The sequence below is a fragment of the Solanum verrucosum genome, unplaced genomic scaffold (assembly GCF_900185275.1).
Source record: "Solanum verrucosum unplaced genomic scaffold, falcon-dt-bn FXZP01000228.1, whole genome shotgun sequence".
In the NCBI taxonomy this organism is placed as follows: Eukaryota; Viridiplantae; Streptophyta; class Magnoliopsida; order Solanales; family Solanaceae; genus Solanum; species Solanum verrucosum.
The window spans coordinates 100,677-121,423 of record NW_026020210.1 but is presented as its reverse complement, the minus strand read 5'-3'; the positions used below and the strand labels follow the sequence as shown (position 1 = coordinate 121,423).

Sequence of the window (20,747 nt, the reverse complement as noted above, 5' to 3'; positions counted from 1 at the left end):
TTAATCATATCTTAGTTCCTCATAAATTTGAACACTATGAGATACTTCATTAAGCTTGTCTTAGTTTATTATTATTGTGAACACTATGAGATACTTCATTAAGTATGTCTTAGTTCATAAATGTGTTTGAACACTTGGAGATACTTCTTCAAGTATGTCTTAGTCCATTGAATACAAAGATTGGTACTAGAAACCCGGACTCCACTAGGTGAAGGCTTTCATCTCATGAGACCTACTTTGGGAAAAACCGGACCCTACTACGTGAGAGTTCCCCCTTACTTTGGAAGTCCGGACTCAACTAGGTGTGAGCCTCTCTTATTTTGGAAGTCCAGACTCAACTAGGTGTGAGCCTCCATCTCATTGTCAATATTCATTTGGGGACAAGCATACACCCCTTAGACTAGTTATTAAGTCTTACAGAACATTCATGTCTCATGGAAATATGTCCTTGAGAACCAACCCATGTTTCAAGTTATTCTATCACTTTATGCATTCAAACATTCATAAGGTAGATGAGGTGGGTAAAGTCCTTCCACAACATTGATATCTCCTAGTCTACCATTCTCATATAGGCTTCACTCTCAAAGTCATTACAAGAATAATTCAACATATTAGCTTTACTCTCAAAGCCCTAGCAATTAACATTCATCACTACAAGCCTTACTCTCAAAGCTTTACTTCTTACAATCATCATACATACCTACATTACGATCATCATAAAGGTTCAATCTCAAACATTACTAGTCATGATCCATCATATATATTTTAATCTAATTCAATTCATGTTTATATACTTTTACTCTCAAGCAATAAATACTCATAACATTAACCCTAGAAGATCATATCTAAATACTTAATTTCCCTTCTTGAGGCATGAACCCACATTACTTCAATTTCATCCATTAAACTAGGGTTAGGCATACAAAACATGTAATTTCATCATATTAACATGATTCACTACTAATTCAATCATAAACTATCAATATCCACTCAATTGGATCCATAATCAACATAACCCACAATATTACAAGGAACCCTAACTTGAATTGGGGATTTCATCTTCACAATTAGGGGAATTTTAGAGGACTCCATGGATGGAGGTGGATGAATAAGCTAACATACCTTGGATACAAAGCCCTAACAAAGCTTGGAAGATTGGAGGATTTTGACCTAGCTTTATTCTCTTCTTCTTCTTCACTTTCTAGAGAGAGAATATTTGAGAGGGAATTGAGTTCTTTTTGGTGACAACTAGCCCATGGATCAGGCGCCCGGAGCATCCAAAATATTTTTCTCTAAAAACATTATGAGGACTTCCTTAATGAGTTGGCGAACCTTCACGTATACTCACATCATTTCAAAATTCTTATTTTCACATTTACAAACCTTTTTTTAAGAATCACCCAAATTCCCCAATTTTTCGAGTGTATTAGCCCATTGATCTAGCGCCTGGAACACCCAAAAAAATATCTCAAAAAACTTTATAAGGACCTCCGTAATCAGTTGGGGAATCTTCACGTATACTAACACCATTTTTAACTTCCATTTTTGCATTTACAAGCCCTTTTCAAAAATTTCCCAAATTACCTGATTTTTTTGTATGTTTTTAGCCTATGGATCTGGCGCCCGGAGCACCCAAAAAAATTTTCTCAAAAAAATTTATGAGGACCTCCGTAATGAGTTGGGGAACATTCACGTATACTCACACCATTTTTAATGCTCATTTCCGCATTTACAAGCCTTTTTTTAAGAATAACCCAAAATCTCCAATTTTTCGTGTGAATTAGCCCATAGATCTAACGCCCGGACCACCAAATTTTTTTATTATCAAAAAACCTTATGAGGACCTCTATAATTATTTGGGGAACCATCACGTATACTCACACCATTTTTTTTAATGCCCAATCCACATTTACAAGCGCTTTTTAATAATCTCCCAAATCCCCTAATTTTTCGTGTGTTATAGATATGCCGCCCGAAGCACCCAAACATTTTTTAGCAAAAAACTTTATGAGGACCTCCAAGGGAACCTTCACGTATACGTATACTGACACCATTTTTTAACGCCCATTTCCGCATTTACAAGTCTTTATTTAAGAATCGCCCAAATTTCTCAATTTTTCGTGTGTATTAGCCCATGGATCTGGAACCCAGACCACCCAAATGTTTTTTCACAAAAAAATTTATGAGAGCCTCTGTAATGAGTTGGGGAACCTTCACGTATACTTACACCATTTTTAGCGCCCATTAAAGAGTCCACAAATTGAACTTATTTAGGGCTATGTTTTGATAGAATTAGTGTCCTCAAATGCATATTTTGTCTCAATATCTGATGAAAACCCTCAAGTTTTAGGTTTTTGGAGTTTGAGGGAAAACATGGACACTACTTAGCAAAAAGGAACAAAGGCAGTTGAAAGAACGAAGAAATGAAGATCTGAGAATCGCCGAACCTGTTCGGCGAGTCGCCCAAAGGTCATATCCTTGCCTTTTGTTCCAGTGTGCTGAGCCTGAAGGAAAAGATCAAATCGACAGTGAAATGGAGCAATCGGCATGTCGTCAAGAAGTTCTGCGAAGTAGTACTATACCGCCCAATGATCCAAGACGCGAAGATGCTGAAGGCAAGAGCTGAAAGACGATGAAGCAAACCAAAGAGCGGATTACCGAGTGTATCGGCGATCCCGACTAACTACGCCCAATGGCTCCTTTGCAGCACATTTTCTAAAAACTATAAATACTAGTTCAGTTTTTATTCTTAGTAGTCAGTTTTAGTTGTATTAAGTTTAGAATACAATTTTGAGAGACAATATTCTCTCAAAGTTTGGAGAGGGTCTTTGAAGAACTTGAAGATTCAAAGGGTTTCAACTCCAAGATTTTGGACTTGGGTTTTATAGATTCTTCACTCTTGACTTGTTTTAAGAATTAATCTTGCATACCCATTGATGGAAACTGAGATTGGTATAACTTTTTTTCTCTTTTACATGTCTAGCTAAAACTCCAATTCTTGGGGTGTGATTTTGTGAATATGGATTAGATTATATGTTGGGTCTTGCTTGTTGATGGTTTATTTGTTGTGTAAATGTGATTTTGTTTAGTAGTTATGGTGGGACTTAATGAAATTGTAGTTGCAAATACAATTTCACCTTTGTGTTTTTGGTTTGCTCGAGAAAGAGGTCGTAAAACTAAGACTACTACATTGATGGTCGGTGGGATTGGGTCGACATGAGGTTCAGCTCGAGCGAGTGAACCCTAGTCCTTCTCCCACACACTCAGCTTGATAGAGTAAGTGGGATAAGGCGGAGGCTGTGCTTAAAGCGAAAACCCGATTTCGAGAGAAACTAGGTTGATTCGGGGTAAGTTGCTCGAGAGAGAATTTACCCCCACTATAGTCTAGCCTAGTCACAAATACTCAACGAATTTACTATCAGAAGCATGTACCCAATAGTATAGTTTAGCCCGTATTCCTATCACATCCCAAGAATCTCGTCTCCATATTCGTATCTCTCTTTATTTTTGTTGATTTTGCTCTTTACTTATTTACTAACCCCCATTGATAATTGACGCTTGAGTCACCTCTTAGATTTAACATGTTTCTATTAGATAATGCTTTTAACTATGACTAATTAGAAGTTAATTTTATTTTTCTATTAATTCTCAAAACCACTCTCTTGGGACTCGGCCCTAACCCTTGGTTGGGTTACTTTACTATTGTACGATCGTAGACACTTGCATTGGAAGTTGTGTCTTGATTACGCTAACATCAAAATGGTGCCTCTGCCAGGGAGTGGTGTTATTTGAGAATTCTTAGATTAGTAGAATTTTTGTTCTTCTTAGTTGTAATTTACTTACTTAGTTTTTAGTTTTGTATTGTTTGTTCGTGTATAGAAGCAGGACAATGTGTACGAATAATCATTATGGGTATCAAACGGATCACCCCCTCTTGAAACTGTTGAACCTTAGGGATAACCTCCTAATGTTCAAACAAGTAAGGGATGAAACCCTTCAAGAAATATTGCTAAAGTTCCAGGCAGTGCTGCAGTCATGCCCCACTCATGAGATGATCGACAAGATGCTACTAGAAAGCTTCTATCGGGGTCTTGGACCCGATAATAGAAAGCAATGCTCATCAACTTTTCACAGGTGGTATGATACACCATCCCTATGAAGTTGTAGCCGAACTCCTAAATGGCATGGTTGAAGCTAACAAGGAGACCAAAAAGAAACAAGAGTAGGATGTAATGCTAGCTTAGTTGGATTTTTTGTCCAAAAGAGTCATGGAGTTGGAAGCACAGTCCTTGAAAAAGGAAAATCACTTCTTCCTTTGAGAGTGTACAAAGGGGAAGAAGAAGGAGGGCGTACAAGATGACGAATTTCTCTCACTCATTCAACAAAAAATTGAAGGACAATACAAGATGTTGAATGAGATGAAAGAGAACATCGACATGTTAAATCAAGCAACAACCTCTAACTCCATGACAATTCAGCTACAAGATGCCCAGATAAATCAGTTAATATCAGGTCGCTATCCACCGTTTGTCGAGGACTCACCTAGTTACAACATGGTCAACTCTGAGGATAAGGACTAGACGTTCACTTGCGTCGTGCCATGACGTTAACTAAGGCGTTGTTTGGGAGGCAACCCAAAACCCTTTTTTGCTTTATATTCGTGTTATGGTAAAATAACGATGAGTTGTTTGTACAGGTCAAAGCGTGGAAAGTGTTTGAAAAAGTGTAGGGTGGTGAGAAACAGGTCCAGTCGGCAAATCGCCGAAAAGGTCGGCGACTTCAATGGAGACCGCCGTTGAGATCCCCACATTAATTGGAGGTCCTATAAATTTCGGTGAGGAAACTAAAACATTCGGCATTCCACCAAGTGATTAGGCGAGCTTGACTAATGTCACCGAGTGGGCGAAAACTGGACGATTTTGCAAGCCAAAGGCTTAAAAGTTTCAACTTCATTCACTTTCCCTCACTTTTTATCTGCCCAAACTCATACCTGCACTCTAGTTTCTTTATTTCTTGCACTTTTAGACTATTTTGGTTGGTTGATTTTTTGCTCAGAATTGGATTACCTTGCCGCCTAGCGTTTCAATCTTTTCGTAGTCAACACAAAAGGTCGGTATTCTACTCCCCGAATTTATTTTATAAAAAATTATGCTCATTTGCAATTGCTAGATCTTGTTGAAAGTATTCTGACCGTGCCAGATAGGATTAGATTGTTTACACACATGATTTAATTTGACAATCTTGCTCGAGTAGTTGTGACTGTTGAATTTCAGTGATTGTATGCCTTAATCTGGATTAAAATTTGAAGGGTTGTGTTTGGGTGCTATGGGTCATACCTTGATGGTACTACTGCATACTTTAATTTTGTATTCAGGGGTTACAGGGTTGAATTCAAGAAGATGGGTTGAAAATAAGTACGTTGAGCCGTTTGGCGAGCTGTGTCGAGCTCCCCGAACCACTTGGCGGTTCGCCTAACGTCCCCATCTCACCTTTAATTTAATAATAAATATGTTGTTAATTCTGTAACTTTTGGCGAGAAGTTGAAGGTCGCCAAAGACTTTCGGTGACTCACCAAATTCTCGTTTTACCCTTGTCAATTCCCCTGGATCTCTGTGCACTATAGCTTTTCAGCGGACTAACTCTAAATCGCCGAATGTTATCAGTGACTCGCCAAAAGAGTCGACGAAGCTTATTAGTGCTTTTGTCAAATATTTCTCTAACCTCTCTTCGAGATTTTGTAGACATGACTAAACCTAAAGCTGCTGAAAGAATAATGCCAGCTCAAGAGAATTCCAAAGGAATTGCAATAAAGGAAGATGCAGTTATGTCGAAAGGAAAAGCTTCGAAACTACTCACAACTACTGGGAAAGGCAAGGGCAAGAGGCTCACTCCTTCCAGGAAAACCATTACCTTAGACCCTGATACTCCTTCATAGGATAGGGGATTTTGCAGAGCGGTGCATGTCTTTTTGGCAGACTCACAATCAACAGACCTTGGTGAAGCTGGCACTGTTGTTCCCCCTAAGGTGACCTCGAGCACTGATGCCCAGGCTCAGGCTGAGGCATCGGGTACTGATGCCCAGACAGATGGAGAAATTGCATACACTACTAAAAAATTGTCAAAAGACAATGGCCAAAAGCGATGGACTGCGTCGCTTTTTTGGTCAAAATCGACGAAAAAGCGACGCAGTCACCTCCGCCGCTTTTTAACCCGATGCTTTTCAAAAAGCGACGGACTGCATCGCTAAAAATCGATGGACAGCGTCGCTTTTCAAAAAGCAACGGACTCGCTTTTTTACTATTTTTTTTTTTTTGAATTTTTTAACAAAAGCGACGGACTCCGTCACTTTTATTTTAATTTTATTTTTTTTATTTCTAAAAGGCGACACACTCCGTCGCTTTTCTGGAAATTTTATTTTTGAAAATCCCAGAAAAGCGACGGACTAAACCACGCTGTCCGTCGCTTTTTCTGGAATATTTTTGACAGCAGTAGCTGGCAGTTTCTGTTGCCCACCTGCAAATGCAATTCAATTTAATTCTATACTATTTAGCCCAATCAAACACACACAATTATAAACAATCTAAACAAACATAAAACAACAAACTTAAAATAACATTCAAAAGTATCTTAATCATAAATTAAAGACTTATAAAGTCATTCAAAATTCGATTCAAAATTTCAAAAAGTTCATAAATGTCCAGAGATCTAAACTAGGGAGTGAGATCTACATAATCATCCTCATCACTCTCGTCGTCAGTGTCATCAGAAGCCGAAGTAGTAGGTCGACGAGTGAGGTTTATCAATTGTTCTTTGATTTGCTGAACGGTCTCACTCATGCTTTCTTGTTCAGCTACTCTTCTCCGCTCCGACGCTGCTAGTGCCGCTGTAAGTTTAGCTATTTGATCCGACATAGCAGCAATCTGAACACCGTCAAGTGCCTCGGCTTGACGTGATGATCCAATACCTTCTACGCCTGACTGGAGTCGTCTAACATCGTTTCGAAAGCCTAGACCATAACATCTACCCTTGTGTGTCCCCCCTACCACCTTTTCTTTCCAAATCTGGGTGGACAGTTCAAGTGTCAATTGGACCGAACTATCTAGATTCTCAGCGACGTACTGATGAAAGTCATTCTGCATATTAAATATAAAAATTGACATCAATATATATACATATCATAAATATATTCACTATTAATATATATTATTCATATTAAATAACTTACAAAAGTTTGTTCGGCCCTTTCCTCCACCCACACATCCGAATCCGACTCATTTTCTTTCTTCCTGACATGAGTCTTCTTGAAAACCTCTGGTTCAATGGGAGTGCGTCCCAATTCTTTTTCCTATAAATAAAAACTGAAATTTATAATGATATATATGAATCAACTAATTATTTATTTAAAAGATTGAATTAGAACTTACCATCTCTCGTTTAATTGTTCCAACCGTCTTTGCACCTCCGGTGTGCAACGAACCACCTTTAAGACTGCCTCTAGTCATTTTGGCTTGATCTAATATTGCCTTAAACTTGTATGTGTTCCAATACTAACTCAATTCATCAAAAACATGAGGCAACATCCAACCGGGACGTTCACCACTATCCCGAACCTTCTTTAGCCAGCTAGACAATTTGGCGGATGCATTCCTCTCAAATGTGGTCCCAATGACCAAATTGTACCTCGACTCCCAGGTACACATAGTCTGAAAAACGAGCATGTCCACAAAACTTACAATTTTCTAATTTTCTAATATGGTTGGCCATGTGGTGCAACCATATTATATACATCCACAGGCATCGAATTATAAAACATACCATCCAATCCATCACTTTCTCCATGATCAATCCATACAAAATATCTAGGCTTAAATCCATTACGGTACAAATGAACCATAACTCTATCTGGTTTTAAAAAATTTAAGCACTTACGTGCACTACAAGGACACCTAACCAATCCATTATTCTTGAAAATGTCAAGTGTCATTGTATGTTCAATAAAATTTCTAACACCGTCAATAAACTCAGGTTTCAAACCAGCACCAGTTTCATAATGCATATTATACATCCACAAACGATGATCCATCTACAAAAATATAGATATTCAATTATATTATAAATAAAATTTAATAATAATTTTACTAGTAGTAGTCCTAAAACTAGTTTAGTATTGACTTAACCACATTATTTATTTTAACTTATTTAAACAACTTAACAACTTTAACTAGTTTAGTTTCGACTTAATACAATAACTAAATCCACCAACTAAACCACATTATTTAGTTTAACTTATTTAAACAACTTTTTAATTTGAACTAGTTTAGTTTTGACTTAATTCCAACAACTACATCCATCAACAAAACCACATTATTTAAATTAACTTATTTAAGCAACTTAACAACTTTATAACTTTAAGTAGTTTGGTATTGACTTAATTCAAACAACTAAATCCACCAATTAACTAAATCACATTATTTATTTTAACTTATTTAAACAACATAACAACTTTAACTAAATCCACCAATTAACTAAATCAATAGGATCAACTAGTGTTGGTACTTATGCTTAACAAATATATTATTTCTAAATTTAAAGCTAAGTGTCAACACTAGATGGGCATAAATTGATCTTGCAAGAAAATCAATTTTGTCATCAATAGGATCAACTAGTGTTGGTACTTATGCTTAACAAATATATTATTTCTAAATTTAAAGCTAAGTGTCAACACTAGATGGACACAAATCGATCTTGCAAGAAAATCAATTTTGTCATCAATAGGATCAACTAGTGTTGGTACTTATGCTTAACAAATATATTAGTTCAAAATTTAAAGCTAAGTGTCAACACTAGATGGACACAAATCGATGTTGCAAGAAAATCAATTTTGTCATCAATAGTATCAACTAGGGTTGGTGCTTATGCTTAACAAATATATTATTTCTAAATTTAAAGCTAAGTGTCAACACTAGATGGATACAAATCGATCTTGCAAAAAAATCAATTTTCTCATCAATATGATCAACTAGTGTTGGTACTTTTTTTTTTTAGATCAAAAGTGGGTCAGACCCTTTTATTCAATAAAAATAAAAATAAGCAAGTCCTTTAATAAATAAAAGGACAGGGAACAAAAAAGGAAACAAAAGCAAAATACAGGGAAAGATTCATAGAAGGAGAAACCCTCTACGTCTTCTTCCTTGGCAGCTGCATGATGCAGCTCCAGACACCATTACTATCAGCAACTCCGTCCGCATTCCAGTAGCAAACATTGAGACGAACTGATCAAGAGCTTAAGCGGCATCCACCTGGGCGTTCAAAATTCTCACAAACACCATGGATCCGGTCTGATGAAGACCTCTTCAACTCTTAACAGTCGTCCAGCTTGTCCGCAAGGTAACTAGTGTTGGTACTTATGCTTAACAAATATATTATTTCTACATTCAAAGCTAAGTGTCAACACTAGATGGACACAAATCGATCTTGCAAGAAAATCAATTTTGTCATCAATAAGATCAACTAGTGTTGGTACTTATACTTAACAAACAATCGATGGACACATAAAAATTATCACAAAATTAAAGCTAAGTATCAATACTAGATGGACAGAAACACATTATTGAAAACAATTATACTTGAACTTTAGAAATTTAGAAGCACCAACCTTATCTCCTACTTTGATGAAAGAAGCTATATAGTCTTGTATCAAATTTTTTAGATGTTGAGCTTCCTCGGTTGCCTAGCACGAAAAGTTCTAAAATTAGTTAAATGTAAACTTCAAATCCAAGAATATTAGTTTTATATATATATATATATATATATATATATATATATATATATATATATATTCAAGTTTAATAAGTTCAAGTTTTCAATTCAAGTTCATATCTAATTTCTAAACTTAATTAGTTATATATTCAAGCTAATTAGTTCCAAGTTCAAGTTCAAATTTCAAGTTCAAGTCTAAGTTCAACTTCAAACTCTAAGTTCATGTTTTAAGTTCAAGTTCTAAGTTCAAGTTCAAATTATAATTCAAGTTCAAGTTCTAAGTTCAAGTTCAAATTCTAAGTTCAAATTCTAATTTCAAGTTCAAGTTCAAGTTCTAATTTCAAGTTCAAGTTCTAAGTTCAAGTTCAAATTCTAAGTTCAACTTCAAGTTCTAAATTCAAGTTCAAGTTCTAAGTTCAAGTTCTAAGTTCAAGTTCAAATTCAAGTAATAATTTCAAGTTCAAGTTCAAATTCTAAGTTCAAGTTCAAGTTCTAAGTTCAAGTTCAAGTTCAAATTCTAAGTTCAAGTTCTAAGTTCAAGTTCTAATTTCAAGTTCAAGTTCTAAGTTTAACTTCAAATTCTAAGTTCAAGTTCAAGTTCTAATTTCAAGTTCAAGTTCTAAGTTCACATTCAAATTTTAAGTTCAACTTCAAGTTCTAAATTCAAGTTCAAGTTCTAATTTCAAGTTCAAGTTCTAAGTTCAAGTTCAAGTTCAAATTCTAAGTTCAAGTTCATGTTCTAAGTTCATGACATTCAAACATTTATCATCTACTCATAACACTTCAATTACTAATTTCTAACTTCAAATTATTAACACTTTACTAACTAGTCCTAAAATCAAATCCAAGAAAATCCCAATTCAACCTCAAATTACATATTCTCAAATTTAAACTAGTCCTAAATTACAAAAATGCTAATTCTTCACTAACTAACAATGCCCAATTTAAAAATGCCCAATTTTTTTAAAAAAACCTAAAATAAAAATCTTCAATTATCTATACCTAACTAACAATAATCAAATCATATTAACAATTGAATAACACAACCCAACAAACAAAAACAATAATATACTAACAAACAATCAATTATAATAACTAGAATTGAAAAAAAAACTAAAATTTAACCCTACCTGTAGCGATGGCGACCGGCCTTGGCGAAGGCCGTAGGCGACGGGGAAGGGCAGCAGACGATAAGCAACGGTGACGGGGAAGGGCGGTGACGGCGATGGGGAGCTAGGGAGATCGATATATATATATATAGAGAAAGAGAGAAGGGAGAGAATAAGAGTGAAGAGAGAGATAGAGGAAAATAAGAAAATGACAATATGTCTTTTAGATATTTAATAAAATGCGACGGACAGTGTCTCTAAGTTCGTCGCTTTTTTTAAATATAGTTGACCAACATTTTGACCAAAAAGCGACAGACTAAGAGACACTGTCCGTTGCTTTTTAAAAATAGTTGACTAGATATTTTGACCAAAAAGCGACGGACTAAGAGATGTTGTCCGTCACTTTTTTAAAAACTAATTAATAAAATAAAATAAATTAAAAACGACGGACAACGTGGTTATTTTTTAATTTATATATAATTATTTTTAATAAAAAGCGACGGACGGTGTCTCTATATATATTAAATAAATAATTATTAATTATATAAATATTTAGCGCAAAAATCCACGAAAAAAAACAACGGACTAAGAGATGCCGTCCATCGCTTTTTGTAAAATAATTTTTAAAATAATTATTTTTATTAAAAAGCAACGGACAGTGTGGCAAAAGGCATCGCTTTTTGGAGCGACGTCGTCCGTCGTTTTTAAGCAGATTTTTAGTAGTGATAGACAAGATCCTTTCTTTACATCCCTCTCTGTCTTACTTACTTTTGGATACTTTATTTCATTTGCATTTGAGGACAAATACTTTTTAATTGTGCTGGGGTGAGGCTCACCTTTTGTGTGTTATTTGGGACTCGTGTTTGTGTATGTATTTGAGTTGTTCTGTTTAAAAATTGTTTTTTATACACTGTTTTGTGGAGGTTTGAGCTTGTGGCTCCGTGTTTTAAATTGCAAAATGATTTTGACCCTTCCAAAAAAAAATTGCCACCCTTACTGTGTTGAATGTGGTTGTTCATTCGTAAATTTGAGTATCGGTTCCGATCAATACCGATGACTTGGATAGTGCTTATAATCGAACAAACATGAATGTACAGCTACAATGAGGCCAAATGAAGTTCCATAGACAATATGTGAACTCTTTGCATCTCGTTGTGACTAGCCAATGATCAAATCGAGTCTCCTGTGATGATCGTTGCACACTAGTGAAAGTATGGAATATTGTTTGACTTATAGTGTCAATGCCTATTGTGATGAGCTTACCTGTGAACTATACATTAAGGGTGTACAAAACCGAACCAAACCGCAAACCGAGTCAACTCGGAAAAATAACCCGACTAGTGGTTTGGTTTGACTTGGTTTGGTTTTGGAAAAAAAAACCCGACTATATTTGGGTTGGTTTGGTTTTAACTAAAAAAAACCAACCCGAGACCAAACCAACCCGACATTATATATATAATTTTAAAATTTTATTTTATACATAAAAATATTTACTTTGATATAATTTTTAAATATTTCTTATACTTTTTCATAGTTTTTATCTTTTAATATATTATTTCAAGTTTGAAACTTAGAATTATGAATGGACCAATAAAGATTATAGTCCACAGATGTTGATAATTATAATAAAGCTTAAATCAAAATCAAATTAATACTAATGCAAAAAGAAAATCAATTCAACACTAAGAATGACAATAATATTGAATATTTGTTTTTTAGTTTTACATTGGTTTAGACAATTAAAATACATAATCTAATTTTAATTTCCTTTAATATTTAGTCAAGTAACTAATACTTATTAAACTTAATTTTAGCATGATTTAGTACTTTTAAATTATGATCGTTTTCATTATGGCTTGTTAATTTGCAATATTTGTTTTACGCGATTTCATTATTATTATTTTTGTTGGATATTTTAGTGTCATTAATCATATCATATTGTGTTACATTTTTAAGAAACATCTTAGATAGTTGTATTTTGGTAGGACTAAAGAAATATTTGAAGTACAAGTAAATTATATGTTTGTATGAATATTTTATCGGAAAAACCCGAAAAACCAAAAAACCCGAAAAAACCTGAGGTTGAAAAACCCGAGTTTTATTGGTTTGGTTTGGTTTATAAATTTAAAAATCCGACACAAATGGTTTGGTTTGATATTTGAAAAATCCGAACCAACCCGGCTATGTACACCCCTACTATACATGATGGATCCTAGAATTTGCCCCGTTGGTTCGGTCAACTAAGTGATGCTATCTCTTGATATGATCTTAGGCAAATTCTAAGAGTGTGAGCCAATTTGATATATACCTCTTTTGTGACCTACCTTGTGAGTGTGTGAACCGCTTTTGAATACCCCTTGAGCCTTACCTTTCTTTGGAAGAAACTTGATGAAAACAATGACCTTTCTTTATCCGTCACCCATAATCCTCATGAAGTTGTGGTTAGTTGAATGGCCAACTTAGGCCAAAAGCCTAAGTTGGGGGTGTGGTGAAAAGATAAGAGCAAGTCAAGAAGTGCAAGGAAAGTCTCCTTTAACCCATGGTGTTGAGAAAAATGGAACCCCTATATATATATATAAATATAAGAAGAGAAAAAGAGAATAAAAGAAAAAAAAGTTGTGGAATAAAGTACAAAAGAAATAGGGTTCCCAAACAATCCATGGGAAGTGAATAATATGATGACTTATGAGCTCTAAAGAAAATGATGAAGGAAGAGGAAATGAAGTGTTGTGAGCACCACATTTCATGAGGATGAAAGTCATTGAGCCTAAATGACCATACCTTGGCACTCAGCCCCATTACAAGCCTTGAAAAGACCTTTTTGATCTTGACTGAGCTGAAACAATTGTTGATTGGAAAATATGGGCAAACCTATGAGTGAAATTATGCATTGTGTTCTTCTTTGTGAGTGTGAGTGTTGCATCTAATTCCGAAGCATTAAACTGTGAACCATTGTGTGAATATGGAATCATTCTTTGTGTGAGGGCATTTGAACACTATAGTTGAGCATGAACTTGCATTTGAAGCAAGTATTATGAGCATGAGATTCTTTGGTATTGGTGAGTCACAACTTGAATCTTTGAGTGCACATTTGATCTTTGCATAAGTAAATTGAGTCTTGTTGTGTGCATTCATGATTGAGTCTTGTGTAGCACTGTTCGAGACACCCTTTTTGAATGGTTGAATTTGAGTTTGCTTGAGGACAAGCAAAAGTTTAAGTTGGGGGTGTTGATGAGTCCACAAATTTGACTCATTTAGGGCTTTGTTTTGATAGAGTTAGTGTCCTCAAATGCATATTTTGTCTCAATATCTTATGAAAACCCTTATGTTTCAGTTATTTGGAGTTTGAGGAAAAGCATGGACACTACTTAGCAAAAAGGAACAAAGGCAGCTGAAAGAACGAAGAAATGAAGATCTGAGAATCAGCGAATCGCCAAAAGGTCTTATCCTCGCCTTTTGTTCCAGTGTGCTGAGCCCTGAAGGAAAAGATCAAATCGGCGGTGAAATGGAGCAGTCGGCTTGTCGCCGAGCAGTTCCGCAAAGTAGTACTATACCGCCCAATGATCCAGGATGCGAAGATGCTGAAGGCAAGAGCTGAAAGGCGATGAAGCAGACCAAAGGGCGGATTGCTGAGTGTATCGGCGATCCCGACTAACTGCGCCGAATGGCTCCTTCGCAACACATTTTCTGAAAACTATAAATACTAGTTCAGTTTTTATTCGTAGTAGTCAGTTTTAGTTGTATTAAGTTTAGAATAAAATTTTGAGAGACAATATTCTCTCTAAGTTTGGAGAGGGTTTTTGAAGAACTTGAAGATTCAAAGGGCTTCAACTCCATGATTTTGGACTTGGGTTTTGTGGATTCTTCACTCTTGACTTGTTTTAAGACTTAACCTTGCATACCCATTAATGGAAACTGAGATTGGTATAACTTTTTTTCTCTTTTACATGTCTAGCTAAAACTCCAAATTTTGGGGTGTGATTTTGTGAATATGAGTTAGATTATCTGTTGGGTCTTGCTTGTTGATGGTTTATTTGTTGTGTAAATGTGATTTCGTTTAGTAGTTGTGGTGGAACTTAATGAAATTGTACTTGCAAATATGATTTCACCTTTGTGTTTTTGGCTTGCTCGAGAGAGAGGTCGTAAAACTAAGACTACTACATTGATGGCCGGTAGGATTGGGTCGACATGAGGTTCAGCTCGAGAGAGTGAACCCTAGTCCTTCTCCCACACACTCAGCTCGAGAGAGTGAGTGGGCTAAGGCGGAGGTTGTGCTTAAAGAGGCAACCCAATGTTCGAGAGAAATTGGGTTGATTCAAAGTAAGTTGCTCGAGAGAGAATTTACCGCCACTATAGTCTAGCCTAGTCACAAATACTCAACGAATTTACTATCAAAAGCATGTACCCAATAGTCTAGTTTATCCCGTATTTCTATCACATCCCAAGAATCCCGTCTCCATATTCATATCTCTCTTTATTTTTGTTGATTTTGCTCTGTACTTGTTTACAAACCCCCCATTGATAATTGGCACATGCGTCACCCCTTAGATTTAACATGTTTCTATTCGATAATGTTTTTAACTATGACTAATTAGAAGTTAATTTTATTTTTCTATTAATTCTCAAAACCAGTCCCTTGGGACTCGACCCCAACCCTTGGTTGGGTTACTTTACTACTGTACGATCATAGACACTTGCATTGGAAGTTCTGTCTTGATTACGCAAACATCACTCATTTCCGCATTTACAAGCCATTTTTTTAGAATCACCCAAATTCCCTGATTTTTTTTGTGTATTAGCCCATGAATCTGGCTCTTGGAGCACCCAAAATTTGTTTCTCAAAAAACTATATGAGGACCTCCGTAATGAGTTGGGGAACCTTTAAGGATGGACCTGACTCTGATACCATGTAAAGATATGGCACCTGGGCCTAACTCAACCCTAAAAGCTAGCTCATTAGGGGAGGATTGCCCAAATCCATATAAGAAGTCCATCAGTCCATTCCCCAACCAATGTGGACTTTTACCCATTCTAAATAACAAATTAATTAACAAATATTGGGCCCGTGCTTGCACGGTCTCATTGTATCTAGTCTTATATACAGATAGTTTGAAATATGTTCACATATATGAATATATACAACTGCAAGTTTGTCTATTATCGTTTGTTAATGTTGTTGGGTTTTGTATACTCTTGTTGTATATATGTACATGTTAATTTACAGTTGTATACATATTTAATTTTAGATTGACATCCACAATATTTTTCTACTATTTGAATATGATATTATACATCATGTATTTACAAATAATGTATTGAAATATGTTCAGCTTATACAGATTATTATGTAGTATGTACACTGGTATATACACACAAAATCAATTAAACAACATCAAAAAAAAATTTAAAAAAAATTGCATGCAACAAACCTATATGTGTATAAATTTAGATTGTTGTATAACTCTACATATCTGTTTGTGTATATATTAGTGCAATAAATCTTTTTTTTTGGTCTCCAACCCAATGTCTATTACTCCCTCTGTCCCAATTTATGTGACTTACTTTTCTTTTTAGTCAGTCCCAAAAAGAATGACACATTTCTATATTTAGTAACAATTTAACTATAAAATATCTATTTTATCCTTAATGAAATGATTTACAGTCACACAAATTTCTATCATTCATTTTGGATCACAAGTTTTAAAAGTCTTCCTTTATTTCTTAAACTCCGTGCCGAGTCAAACTACATCATATAAAATGGGACGGAAGGAGTATTTGTTTTGAAGATTGATTAATACAGATTTTTGTCAAAAAAATTAATTTCAAGGGATAGAACGCTTTTTAACAAAAACGACTTTATTATGTATGAAAGCTCGAATTTAAAACTTTAGATTAGAGATTCATATGCTAGATAAATTTCAAACAAGTTTCACCTTATCTTGTTTGTATATTGTAGCAATTTTGAGCACGTTGACTTAAAATTAGAAACCCATATGCTTGGAGGATCCAAACTCATTCCACCTTAGCTTGTTTGGATATACATATTGGCAATTTTGATCCTCTCAACCGTGATATTTCTTAAACATTATTGAACTTGGCATGAGTCGATGATCCACTAATCTTGATCAATACCCAAAACTCTTACAAACTCATTTTTTGGTTCCATATAAACGTGATATTGACCAATCATACAAACTGTTATATGGAAATGTAAAATGAAATGGAAAAAATAATATAAAAATAAAATGTTAGAAGTGGGATTTGAACCAACGCCCTCTTATAAAGACCAAAACTTGAGTCTGGTGCCTTAGACCACTCGGCCATCCTTACTTGGGGTATGTTTGGTATGAACGAAAATGTTTTCCATGGAAAATGTTTTCTTGGAAAATAAGTGTATTTCTAACTTATTTTCTCATAATTGATTAGAGAGTAGAAAATATTTTTTGGAAAACATTTTTTTATGTTTAGTAGGTGAATGAAAATTAGTTTTCAGAAAATATTTTGTTTGGCTTGAGACTAAAATGATACTCTTTAGGAAAATAATTTTTTATCCAAAAATTAACCTCGATAATTAATCTAGGACCTGACCTCGACAGCCAAACTAGGACAGACCCCGCTGACCGTTCCAAAATTCAACTCCGAGATTTTACCAGGACCTGATCCAGGAAAAACAAATTCAAAAACAATTTTGTTAAAGAAAAACAGTTTTGATGGGGTCGCCGGGGGTGGGGGGTTGGCGGCTTGGGGTGGGGTAGGGGTGGAGGTGGCATAAAAAAATGATTTTTTTTTTTAAATTTAAATAATTTTTATTTCTTAAAAATTTTATTTGACGGGAATGGTTGGGGGAGGGAGGGTAGGGGTGGCGTAAAAATGAAAGGAATTTAAATTTTAAATATTTCCCAAAAACAATTTTTTTTTTTAAAATGACAGGGTTGCCTGGGGTGGGGGTGGCGCAAGGGGGAAGGGTGTAGGGGTGGCATTAAAAAATGAAAAAAAAAATTGAAATACTTCCCAAAAATATTTTTTTATAAAAAAATTGATGGGGGTGGCAGGAGTCGGGGGGAGTGGCATAAAAAAATTGAATTTTTTTCAAAAGCAATTTTTTTTTGGGGGGGGGGGGGGGGTAGGGGTGGTAAGGGTTGAGTGAGGTAAAAAAATCTTAAAATTTGTAACATTTTCCAAAAGTAATTTGTTTTTGAATAGAAGGGTCGGGTATGGGGTATGAGTAGGGTAAGAAAAAAAATTAAAGGATGAATTAGAGTTTTGGAAAATGTTTTCCTTAATTTTGGAAGGAAAGTCATTTTTCTTAAATTTAAGGATAATGAGTTGATTTGGAAAACATTTTCTAAACATTTTAAGCCAACTAGGAAAATTGGAAATTCCTCTATACCATTTCTCTGTTTTGATCATGTTATATTACACAAAAGTCCAATTCTTGCGGTATAATTCCCAAACTCTTGATGAAATGGAAACAATTGAAATGAACAACGACAGACAAGGTCCAAATCCAAATTTAATAGTATGTCAGAATAAAGTAGTTGAAAATTGATTCATTACAATTTATAAGTGTGTGGAACTTTAAAGAAAGGGATTTTAAAGCAAATAGTTGATCATATTTATTAGGGAGAAGACATTAGTACCCCATAGACTATGACCGAAATCTCAGAGACACACCTTAACTAAACTAAGGTCCTATTACCCCCCTGAACTCATTTTATATATAATATTGTACACCTTTTGGCTTCTGTGGCACACCCCGTGACTCCACGCAGTTGAGGCTCGTGAGAGATATTTGGATGCCACGTAAGTAAGAAAGGTGTACAAAATTACAAAAAAATGAATTCAGAGGGGTAATAGGACCTTAGTTTAGTTAAGGCGTGTCTCCACGATTTTCTCATATTTTTTTGGTGATATGGTTTTGGGCCACTCTTTTTTCAAAACCTTTAAGACCCTTCATAATGACCTGAGGGAATATTACGCATAGCCTCACCATGATCCCCATCATTTTCTTAGCATTTAGGAGTCACTCAACAAGAATTAGGCAATCTTTTTATAAAGATACCTTTCACAACTATGGTGGAAAAGATGTAAAATAATATATTTGAGAGGCAATGGGTCTTTATCTATGCTAATGCATGCATTAAAACCCCTTGTATTATTAAAACCAAAAAATCCATGGTATTAATAATATAATAGAGAATATAATCAATGTTTGAATTAGTTATACATAACATGAAAAAGAGTATCAAATAAGGTACTACTAATACACCGAGTCAGTGACAGACACAGGGCTTTAACGCACTACCCTAAGAAACTTTTGCAACATCTTAACCACTAGACTAAACCTTCCACTTGCGAAGTTAATACATGCATTATTATTACTAATACACTCTATCAAACGACCCTTAAAGACAATTTAAATCGTTAATTCTATCATTTGATTATTTTTTCCTTAGTAATATAAGTTAATAAATAAAATATATGATAAAGATCGAACCATATAATAGCAAATTTTTTGCTTTTAATTTGCTCAACTTATTACATAACAAAAACAATTGAGCTAAATGGTGGGATCACTTGTCACCACCACCATGGCCCCATCCTCTTCCGGCGCCAAATCCACTACCACCATTTCCATCTCCACCACCTCCACCATCACTATCACTATCATTTGCACCCGATCCATGACCCTGTCATATCCAAAGCTACTACCAAATCCGCCATCACTACCTCCTCCACCACCATCTCCACCATCACCCACCAACAAGACCTCCTACAATTTCGTTAAATCCATCATTTGCACCCGATCCGTGACCCTCACCAAATCCACCATTACTACCTCCTCCTCCACCACCACCACCACTCATGGATTAGTTATACTTAGGCCCAAAATTCTTCCTAAACATAGTACTAAATAATACCATACATAATACATAAACTATTTCTCATAATACTTCCTACCAAACGACCCCTAATATTTTTTTAAAAGGTAGATCTCTTTAGTGAGTAAATTGATTTTGGAACTTATCAATTAATAGGGGTAAAATGGTAAAATCACTATGTCAATTATTATTTTCTTAATAGATGTGTCAAGTAAAAAATGAACAAGTAAATCGGGACAGAGGGAGTAGTAATGAGATAAATTCAATATACATGATTGAACTACTTATCTCGAAATAACTTATCCCATGACAATTAAATTCAAAATAGTAACTTATTTCCAACCAAATGACCCCTTAAAATACTATTGATTTACGGACAAAATAGAGCAAATAAAAGGACAAAGTAGGGACAAATAATATCAAGTTAGTATAAACATTGAGTTTATATTACTATGAATATATTCATTTAAAAAAAAATTATGTGGCATCAACAAAATATTTGACATCATTCAAGAATTATAATTCATTTTGATATTATTATTTTAATAATTTATTTAGTACTTTATAATGTAAAACTAGTTACAATGGAGCCCATGCAAGCACGGGCCCAATAATTGTTACTTTTTTTGTCTATTTATATTTGTGATTTATAATATTCTTAACGTAATTTTTTAAATAATATATGTTACTTTTTTAACCCAATTTATGTAGTACATGTGAAATTTCAAAAGTTAATCACATTTTTCTAAATTATCAATGTTAATTTAAATTTGAGATTGTTTGAGTTTTAAATTAAAAATATTTTTAGGAAAAGTGAAGCAAAAGACGTACAGAGAAGTAATTTAGATACTTGCAAAGAGAAGTGAAAAGTTTGTTAGGGAAAAGGCACTACACACACTTCAAATTAGATAAAGTAGTCTATGAAGGTTAAATTTTATATTAGTTCCGGTCTTTAAAAATTTCTAACCTTGACCCTAGTACCTAAAGCAAGTTCCTC

At 34.8% G+C, this 20,747-nt stretch overlaps 1 non-coding gene across 1 annotated transcript; it reads right to left on the bottom strand.

The window, feature by feature from the left end:
• Positions 1 to 17,114: 17,114 nt before the first annotated feature.
• On the bottom strand, positions 17,115 to 17,198 carry TRNAL-CAA (transfer RNA leucine (anticodon CAA)). Its single transcript has one exon. It is a non-coding gene; the product is annotated as a tRNA-Leu (tRNA).
• Between the last annotated feature and the right edge of the window lie 3,549 nt (positions 17,199 to 20,747).